Genomic DNA, 9,858 nt, shown 5'->3' on the forward strand with positions numbered 1-9,858 from the left:
TAATAATAAAAATACTATTAGTTGTAGTATTTAAAAAAAAAAAAAAAAAAAAAAAAAAAAAAAGAAACTGCATCAGAATCTCAGCATCTTGACTGCAAGCCTCCAGCAACCACCCTTTATGGCCTTATAAAAATAGATAAATAATTGATCTCTTTTCATGGTAACCTTAACTGTAAAGTGCCCCATGCTGCTTAGCTGCAGGTCCTGCTCTCCACAGTGCCTCCAGTATACACATTTACATGTGTATGCGCAGCGTGATGTATACAGTATTCAGCATATAAAATTGCTTGAGAAGAAAGGCTTCACATAGATTAAATAATATCATTTATCATTTGATTCTATAAAAGCTTCTGAGACGTTGAAACACATCATCTCCATTTGAATGGGAGGGTAGGTAACCACTGCAAGCAGAGCAGCCTGCAGAAACAGAACGGGAAGAGTAGATAGCCTGCTGACCGGCGGTGCAGCGAGGCACTGAGTATTCTGGCCCTGATCCAGAGAAGCACTTAAACAAGCTCTTTATCTGAAGCACAGCTGTAAGCGTGTTTGGTCCTCATTTCTTAGAGGGAAGGTGTCACAGCTTGTGCATGAAACATCAAACATCTTCACCTTTCAAATGGATTTCCATGTCTGGGTATGAATTTTAGGGCACAGCTGTGGAGGCAATGCCTTCCCATCCGCTGGTGTGGTCACAGGGCAGAAAGGTAATGGTGGCCCAGCTCCTCTGTTGTATCTGATCGCCTGTCTTTCCAAATGAAGGTTGATGCTGCTGGTAGCCCTGTGTCCTTTTGCTTAGAGGGGAGGAAAGGCCACCTCTAGTGCAGAGAGTGCCTGTCCCACCTTCCAGAGCTCTTTTCAGAAGTTTCTAAGCTGTACACACTTGCGGCTGTTTCTCCTGCATGTGATTAGCAGCAGAGATTTTCAGCAATGCCAGGAGAGGAGGTGGAAAAGAGTCAGAGAATTGTATTTCTACAGGTCAGCAGGGCCTGTGAGCTGCACTGTAACTGGTGTGTGTGCCTTGTTAATATTTATGCTGCATTAAGGAGATGTTGAGGCAACTCTTTGTCTTAACTGATGGCAATGAAGTACTCAGAGGTACCCATTCTTTTGCAAAAGATCAGCTGTCTTTGCTAGAACAGGTTTTGCTGGTGCCTTGATTGATTGTTGAAGGCAAACTTAGCTATTCTGCTAAGCTTTGCTAAGCGCATACTTTTCCTTGTTTGTTTTTTTTTTTCTTTCTTTGGGGTGACTGATGTACTCAAGTCAGTCCTTTCCACGTGATACAATTGCCATGATACAATTGCCATGTTAACACCAGACATGGGATGAAAACTCAATAATTTCCTGCCAAAACTGAGAAATGCCTCCTGAAGCCCGGCTCAGGCTTGCTGCCTCGCTCTTCAGCTCCAGACCCCCCAAGAGGAATCGGCCTCCTTCTGCCTCACTGCCCTCATGTCTGGCAGGGGGACCCCAAGCCAGTGCACAAGATGCTGCCTGGCAGAGAGATGTGAAGGGGCTTGTTAAGACATGGCCTGGCACTTCTTTGGGACTTCTGGGGCCTGCCCAGAGGTTTTCTGCCCAGCTGTGGGCACAGCTCAGCACCCTGCTGCCTCCCAGTGAGGTGCCCTCTTGCTCTCTCTTTGCTCCCTAGTTTGAGAGTAAGTCTTGATGGTCTTTTCAGAAGCCCCCAATAAAATGATATCGTCAAGAGTGACTTAGGGTAATTTGTCTGTAGCTGAAATGATGTAAACTGCTTCTGTGTAAAAATGCACAATTTGGTTAAAATGGGAGTCTTTAAACTTCACAACTGACTTCCTAAGTTCTGCGTTAGCTGCCCCATCTTTGTCTATTGCCCTGGCCACGTGTGAAATCACTGAAGACTCTTCAGCTCTCAGAAGACTGGATATTTAGCAGAAGAGTCTGCAATAAATTATTGCCCAAAGAATAAGCATGGAGAAAAGATGATTTATCATTGATCTATACCTGTCCTATAATCACATAATTCATTCCAACTCAGCTGAATTCGATCACCTCATACAAGGCTAAAGCTGGGAGGGAAAGGTGCTGCATCTGATCTATGTGTGTGCTGCTGAGGGTGGTGTTGGCCAAACCCCACCACCCCAATCCCTCAGGTGGGAAACTGAGGCATAACCTGGCTCTGAGCATGCAGAAAGTCAGGGTTATTGGTAGGGGTACAACGTGACCCTGTGGCAGGGGCCACCCACTGTGGGCTCAAAGTTTGTGATTTGGCCGTCAGGTCTGGAAGACACAGTGTTTTCTTCCTGCGTCCTGTTGCTGCTTGAAAGGTGGGTGAAACTGCGTAGGGATTAAGGAGTGTTCACCCCAACACAGGTTTGTTTTGCCACGTGGGTGGCTGGTTACTGGGAGAGGAGTTGAGGAGACTTTGCTTGGTGAGCCTTAGCTCATGCTGGTAGCGCTAAATCCCCAAACAAATTACTTTTTGACCTCCCCTTTCTGCTGCCAGCTCTGTAATAATGTCAGGCTCCAGGGAAAACCTGATGGTGACAATGCTTTAGAAGGTAAAGACTTCAAGCATAAGCAAATACCCATGTCAGAGGCAGAGCCACCTGATGTGAGAAGATGTGTAACAACCTAATCTGTTTGCTTGTCTCAGCCTGCAGCTCTGCGAAATGAAATCCTGCCTGGGAGCTTTTGGAGGAAATATTCCAGCTTTTAAAGTAAATGAATAATTCTGTAACTGCAATGTTAATTTAAGGAGAAATTACATTTAAATTACCCATTTTTTCCCCCCTAAAATCTGGTATCTTCAATATAGCCCAGTTCTTTGCGCATATTCTGTGCATGGCCTGGTTCCTCACTGACCATTTGAAAGCCATTCTGCTTGATGCCTTTTACAAGATATCAAATTTAAAAAGCTTTGCTTGACTGAAATCTGCCTTGACTATGCAGACACAGACTCCTTGAAATGCCGGGGGTACTGAAACTGTATCCATTGCTAGTGAGGTGGAAGAAACCAAATACTTTTATGAACTGTGATGGTTTCAGTTGCAATCTATACTGGAGTAACCAGCCTTATCTACAGGTTTTCCTGTTTTCTCCTTATTTATTCATCATTTTCTGCACTACTGTAGGATTTGCTAGTGTGTAGTTTCTCTGGCATGAAATCCAATTCCTCAATGTGTATCACATGAGCCAAACTTACATGCAAAGTCTTGCCTAGGGCTGTTGACAAATTATCCAAAAACTCAGGATGTTTTTTTCCTTTTCTCTCTATTTACTCTACTGCATTTGGATCAGGCCCACTTCCAGCTCAGAAGGCAGCTTTCCTGATTCAAATGCAAACTCTTGGCATGAGATGATCTATCGGAGGATTTGACTTAGTGGTTATTGTCAGGAACCTGCTCAGTTGCGTACTGAAAAGGTAGCAGGGGACCTGCTGCCAGGGGACTCCTGGAATAAGGTTTAACCACGTGTCAGGATATCGGAGGACCCTTATGTAGAGTTACTGTCACTCCTCTGCTTCATCGCAGACTTAATGCCTGCTCAGGGGAGAGCTCAGACCCTCTACTCTGCAGTGTCAATCCCAAGGCATTGCCACTAGATGTCCCATTTTCTACGTGGTCTATGCTGCTTTAAAAATCTCTGGTGTCTTTTTGTTTGGAGTATGGGAAGGGATGGCAGCATGTCAGCATTTACATTATTCATATTTTCGCTTCCCCTTTGACGATTACTGTAGCTATTTTTGAACAAAAGTGTCGCTAAGAGTGGTTTAATGTTGTTTAACTACGCTTCCTACAGGGGCCGGGACTGGGAACGTGGGTCTGACACAAACTGCCAGCATCCTTCTGTCGCTGTATTCAGCAGGGTAACTCGTGGTAACTTTCTCTGGAATTGCTGTGTAGCAGTCTGCTACGCTGGGATGTACATTTGAATGAAATCCTCGTACAAAAACCAAGATCTTGGCTCTGCAGCTACAACCAGTGGCAGGTATTCAGCACAAACTAAACTTTGTGGGTTCCTTTGAATTAAAAACAAAACCCAAAGCACTCATTTTGAGGCAAAGCTATGCATACATTCTGCTGTGTGCTGCACTGTGTGTGGGTCCGAGCAGAGGATTTGTGCCTCTGTGTATGGGAATTGAGCTGTGAAATACAACCGGTGCACACCCCGATGGTGACAATCACTGCTTCCCCCGTGCAGATTACACGCACTAGGGCTCCAAAACCAGGTGGACACAGCTAATGGATTCTGGCCTTTGGCTCCCAAAGGTCTGCTTCACGGTCCTCTTGCCATCGCTCCTGGAAGTTTGCCCTGAGCCCCCCTGCAGTGCGCACGGGAGCTCTCTGCGGCTGCGACCCACGGAGCTGCGATGGGGTGCTTGCCATTGATGGCTGCGCAGATCTGCCTGTCTGCTGGCTTCCTCCTGCGGTGAGAGGCACAGCGGCCGCTCTCCCTTCCCGGGATGGGACGTACCCTGCTCTGCTCACCCTCTCTGATATCCTGCCTCTTAAAGCAGCAGTTCAGCAAGGTGAAGGAGTGCTCGCAGGTGGGAAAGGGAAGTCCTAGTTAGCCATAAATATCTATTTTGGCTGAAGGAAAAAAAAGGTAATTTATGGCTGCAGCTGTCTTCAGCAAGTAATATGATATCAGGAAGCAAAAGAGTTTGGTGTTAAATGAGTGAAATACATCTGTTCCTGTTCAGTAGTCTGGCTGCAAAGTTGAAATGTGCTGGTTCACCCAGTCCCATCACACAGGTGTGAACTCACCACCTTTTCCCAAGGCAAACCGTGTAACTTTCCCGGGTATATAGATGCTATAATGTCTCGCTACAGAAAATCAGGGCACTGCCATTCAGGTTCATTTAATTACTGCAGTCATTTCTGATGATAATATCTAACATGCATCTTTAGCTGTATGTGGGCTCTCCTTAATGCCTAATTCTAGATGGTACTGAGCACTTACAGCCCCTGCTGGTATTAATTCTATTAAACAGTTGGCAGGGTTGTGCCCTAATATATATATATATGTATATATGTACATATTGATGATGTTTTTGCTACTGCCAGCTTTCTTATGAACTAAATTTTAACTTTTTTTTTCATGACAACTGTCTGAGGGCCTGACCTTTGTTTATTTTTACTAATAACTCACTCCTCTGGTAGTGCCTTGAAGCCAGTGACATAAGTGACACTTCAGTGACATGTATCATTGTGCTGTGCATTTTATAAAATGAATTCAGATGATTCTTCGTTAACAGCTGTACCTGACGTCTCACTGAAACCTCGTGGATGAAGTTTCTGCAAAACACATGGAACAACAGCAAATGCTTTGCAAAAGGCCTGTCTGCTGTTTGAAGGACAAAACTGGGACCTGTTACATTGCCTGCTACATACATGTGGAAGAGAAAGTTCTTGCTCCTGAAGATGTTGGTATGAAAAGCAGAAATAAAAGGGTTAAAACTAGGATAAAATAGACAGAGGAATGCTTTATATATGTTCCTAATGACAGGAGATAACTGAAGTGTACAGGCAGGAATGAGAGCGCTAGTGAAATTAGAGAAGGAATAAAAAGGCGGGATTGTCACAATTTATCACCAGACTGTCCAGGGTTAGCTTTGATAGTTGTTCTTCCCCTTGGCTGTTTAGCAAATGAGAGCTAGAAAATGATGACTGTAAGAGCCCCGAACTTATAATTCTGTCTTGAGCAGAGGTTGATGACCTTCATAAAAGAGCAGAATGCGGACCAAATAAACATCAGGGACTGCCAGGATACCAGCACGCAGTTTGTATGCCGTATGACTGCTTCATGGGAAAATGTCTCATGCTTCTGCAAGTCTGCTGTTGGACAGCCTGATGCTGCAGATCCTGCCTCTGAGAGGCATACAGTTTATGTAGGAGCAAGATTTGACATGTGTCAGTCCTGGAAGAAGAGACTTCAAGCCTTCATGGTAGCCTAGTAATGGATCTTGAAAAGGACTCTTACTTCATTCCTCTACTCCAGGAAAAAAAAAAAAGCATTAAAAAAACTGTCAAAATGATCAAGAAAATCATATTTTCCCTTAATGACTTTATGTGAATAATAGCTACATATCAGTTCTTACAGTAGGGTGGGGAGAACTGCTTTGAAGTGACCAGAACTGCAGCTTGCATCAGGATGCAACTTATTACTATGTTCCTGTCTCTATTTTACCTAACGCTTTGCTGTAATTATTGCTACTGGGAGTTGGTGGTGTACTACTGTAATCAGTTTGTGCTTGAAAATGCAAATGAAGATGAAAACACTACTGAAAGCCTCCAAGATGCAGAGGCAATGAGGTTTTTTAGAGCAATATTACCCCAGGCATTACTCCCAGACTAGTATTTTATTTTTAGACAAACAAGTAGTTTAGGAAGAACAGAAATATTCTGTCTGACAGTCAGCTGTTAAAAACACAACGGGGGCAAGAAGCTTAAACTGCTGGCTCTGTTGACTAAATAGAATTTACCAGAAGTCCATTGCATTTACTGACTTGCTTTGACAAAGCTTGGGCCCCTTGAATCCCTGAACCATATTATCACCTGGAAATCTCACCTGCCCAGCAGTTTTGGCTATGGATTTGCAGCGTGATCCAGGTAGCTATGAAAGAAGCGTGTATCACACCACTGGAAACCCAGTGCTGGATTTTAACTGCAGGGCCAATGATTTGTGGAGGGAAAATCCTTGTGCCTGGCAATGGTCAAGCTGGCAAGAGCTACAAAGTGCTACAAAGTGCTGTGTGAAAGTCTTTTAAATTCCTCTTGGGGAGAGGCTTGGCTTTGGGCTATGGCAGGCCCTTCAACCTTGTATGAGAGTGAGCGAGAGAAGATTTATAGATTGTCATCCTGTACAAGGCTACACCTAAACACTCACATTTGTGTGCCTTTGTCCATGCATAAACCTTTGAAAGCCCTGCTCATCTTTTAAAGTTCCAGAACTGAGTAAAGAGAGTGGTTTTAATACAGAGTGCCGGTGAACACAGTGGTGATGACTTATCAAGAGCAATTGAGAGATTACACCTATGTGCTGACAGTGTAGGTAGGTTTATCCTAGTTCAGATGTCAAAACATATGTAGGAAAATGACTTTAGAGGTCTCGAGTTAATTGCTGGAAGTGTTCCTTCTGTTTGTAGGAGCTGGGGGATTAGTAAGAACTTCTGGAAAGAAAGAAGTAAATTAAGTTCAAGGGAAATGATGTAAGCTCTTTAAGACACTTGTGCCTCCTGATAAAACTGTGGGGTTCTTTGGGTGATGGTGTTGATTGCACACAGACTGAAAATGAAGCACTCTGTTATATGGGTTTCTGATGAATGGCGGCTTGGAAGATTGAGATCAACATGTTTTAGAAATGTAATGAAAGGCTGAAGAGAAAACAGGTCAATGTAGGCTTTGTTTGGTTTTGCCTCCAGACTTATTTCCTCATAATTAAGGTAAAATGTTTGTGGGCCTGATTCTGCTTTTACTTATGGGAGTCAGTTTGTGCTGTTTCAGGTGAGAATGGCCATGCAGAGACAGGAGTGTGCGTCTTCTGACACCTTTAGAATAATTTATGGCTTCTTTTTCTTTGCCAGTGAATATGTAAACCAAGGAGGCAGCTTTCAGTGGCAGAGGCCCTTCAGCAGTGTAAAGAAAGAAAGAACAGATCGGTGCAAGTCAGTAGCTCGTGACTTGAAACCTGGCTTCAGTTACCAGTAACTGGCTGTGACCTTGGGGAAACCACTGAGCCTCAGCTTACCTTTATTCTCCATTTGAAAATGAGGATAGCAGTGCTGCTGTATCTCAAGACTGTCATGGGGATGCTAGGTAGGTCCCCAGACAAAAACGAGGTCTCATTACAGTACCTCACCTAGAACTGTTTGTGAATAATAAATGCAAAAGGCAAATTTACTTAGTGATGTTATGCCAGTTCATTTCAGCTAAATTGACTCTTATTTCTCTTCTGCACAGAGAGAGAGACATGCACTCAAGGCTGATTTTTTTCTTCTCTCATTTTTTTTTTTTTTTTGTTTCAAATTTCCATTAAGATAAACCTCCACCAAACAGAACTGAGTGTTTTTCTCTCTGCTTCTCTTTCCTAAGTATAATTAATGGCCTAATTGGTTAAGGGAAATATGCTTCTGAACTTGCACTGGTTACTCCTGATATTTACTTAGTGCTATCTCAAAGGTTTGTAGTTACTTTCAAATTCTTTACACAATGCTTGAACTTCCTTCCTGGGAACAAAAGCAGTATTCTGCTATTATTGATGGGATGTCCCCTCATACATGCTCTGTGTGTGCGTGTCACAAAGTTATCTGCTCCCGATAAAAACTACAGTACAGATCAGCCAGAAATCCAGAAATATAACCAAAACACCTGCTTCCTTTTGTCTGTTTGCCCCAGAGGAGTCAGTCCACATTCCTAGACATTAGGGATGGAAGTTCCGTTTCTTGGGGAGAATTAGGCAGCCTGGACAGCAAGCCTTGCTTTAGCATGGTGCTGCAGGGCTGTCCCAGGAATGAAGGCATGGTTCTAGGACAAGTGTTGGAGTCTGGCTCAAGTGATTTCATTGTTTGAATTCAGATTATTGCACTGATGACTTCCTCGTGACACATCTTTCTATAGAGACAATTTCAAAGAAAACTGTACCTCCTCTGACTAAAAGAAAATGAAATATTTTTCCAGTAAGGTGAATTCAGCTGGCTGCTGCTATAACTGGTATCAATGCTCCTAGCTCTTATTGACCTTTTCACGTTGTACTGGTGTCCCAGGAGAAATCAAGAATCTGACAGAGCACTGCTCTGTAATGGGCTGTGGATCAGAAGTAATGAATCACTTACAGGAAGGTGTCTTTGCTGGAATACAAACCAATATTTAGTCTTGAAAGCAAGTCTCAAAGTGCTTTGAAAAAAAAATCATCTTCCCCAACTTGGTACTTTTAGGCAGTCCTTCAGCAGCCCCTTGATGCCAGCACATGCAGAATGAAATAATTTTATAAACTTTCTGTCAGTAATAAAATCTGAACCTTTCCTCCCTGCCTATAAACAATGTAACCCCTCTGCCCTCTCCCGTATTTTAGTAGTGTTACTGTTCACTCTTTGCCTTGTACCTTCCACCCCAGGTGCTTGAGCACAGCGTAAAGCTGTCGCCATTTGTGCTAGCGGTTGAACTGTGCTGTGCTCATGTAAGCGTGGGGGGAAATGAGGCTTTGAGAAAATGCAGTCCTACGGCATTCAGTTTGGAACAGAATTTCTTCTCTGTTAGTATTAATCAAAGGACGAACATGAAATTGCACTTTCCCCTCTCCCTCACCTTTGCTTCTGAGTCGTGGTTCATCAAGCTTTTTTTACCGTTTCACTTCCAAAGAGACATTAAAATGTGAAAAGCATCTAAGATTGATCTTCAGTTGTAACTTCATAATGAAACCGTGACTACAAGCATTGACATCTGCTCCATGAATTTTTCCAAGCCTGAAAATCTTCTTTGGCAAGACCATTGCCCTTCAGTCCTTCTACAATGGGCTTTTCAAATATTTTGCAGAGGCATTTTTTTTTTTTTTCTTGAGAGAACATTTTATCTGGGACTAACTGTCCTTGGCCTTCCTCTATCATGTATAAATATCTCCTATGTGATTATTGTGCTCTGACTGTGAGGTAAACTGAAGGGCCTTTTCCTTTTTAGCAGCCATCTGATACAGAGTAAAGCAGACTTGCCTATGTTGTGTCATATAATACCTCAGAAATATTGGTGGTAGACAAATGATGCTTTGGGGCAGGAGATGACACACAGTGGAAGACTGCCCTAATACTGCAAGCTACCCATCCCTTTACTTACTTTAAAACAAGCAAACTTGAAGCTATTGCTCTTGCTGCAATCCAGCAGC

The sequence above is a fragment of the Oxyura jamaicensis genome, chromosome 4, assembly GCF_011077185.1.
Source record: "Oxyura jamaicensis isolate SHBP4307 breed ruddy duck chromosome 4, BPBGC_Ojam_1.0, whole genome shotgun sequence".
Lineage (NCBI taxonomy): Eukaryota > Metazoa > Chordata > Aves > Anseriformes > Anatidae > Oxyura > Oxyura jamaicensis.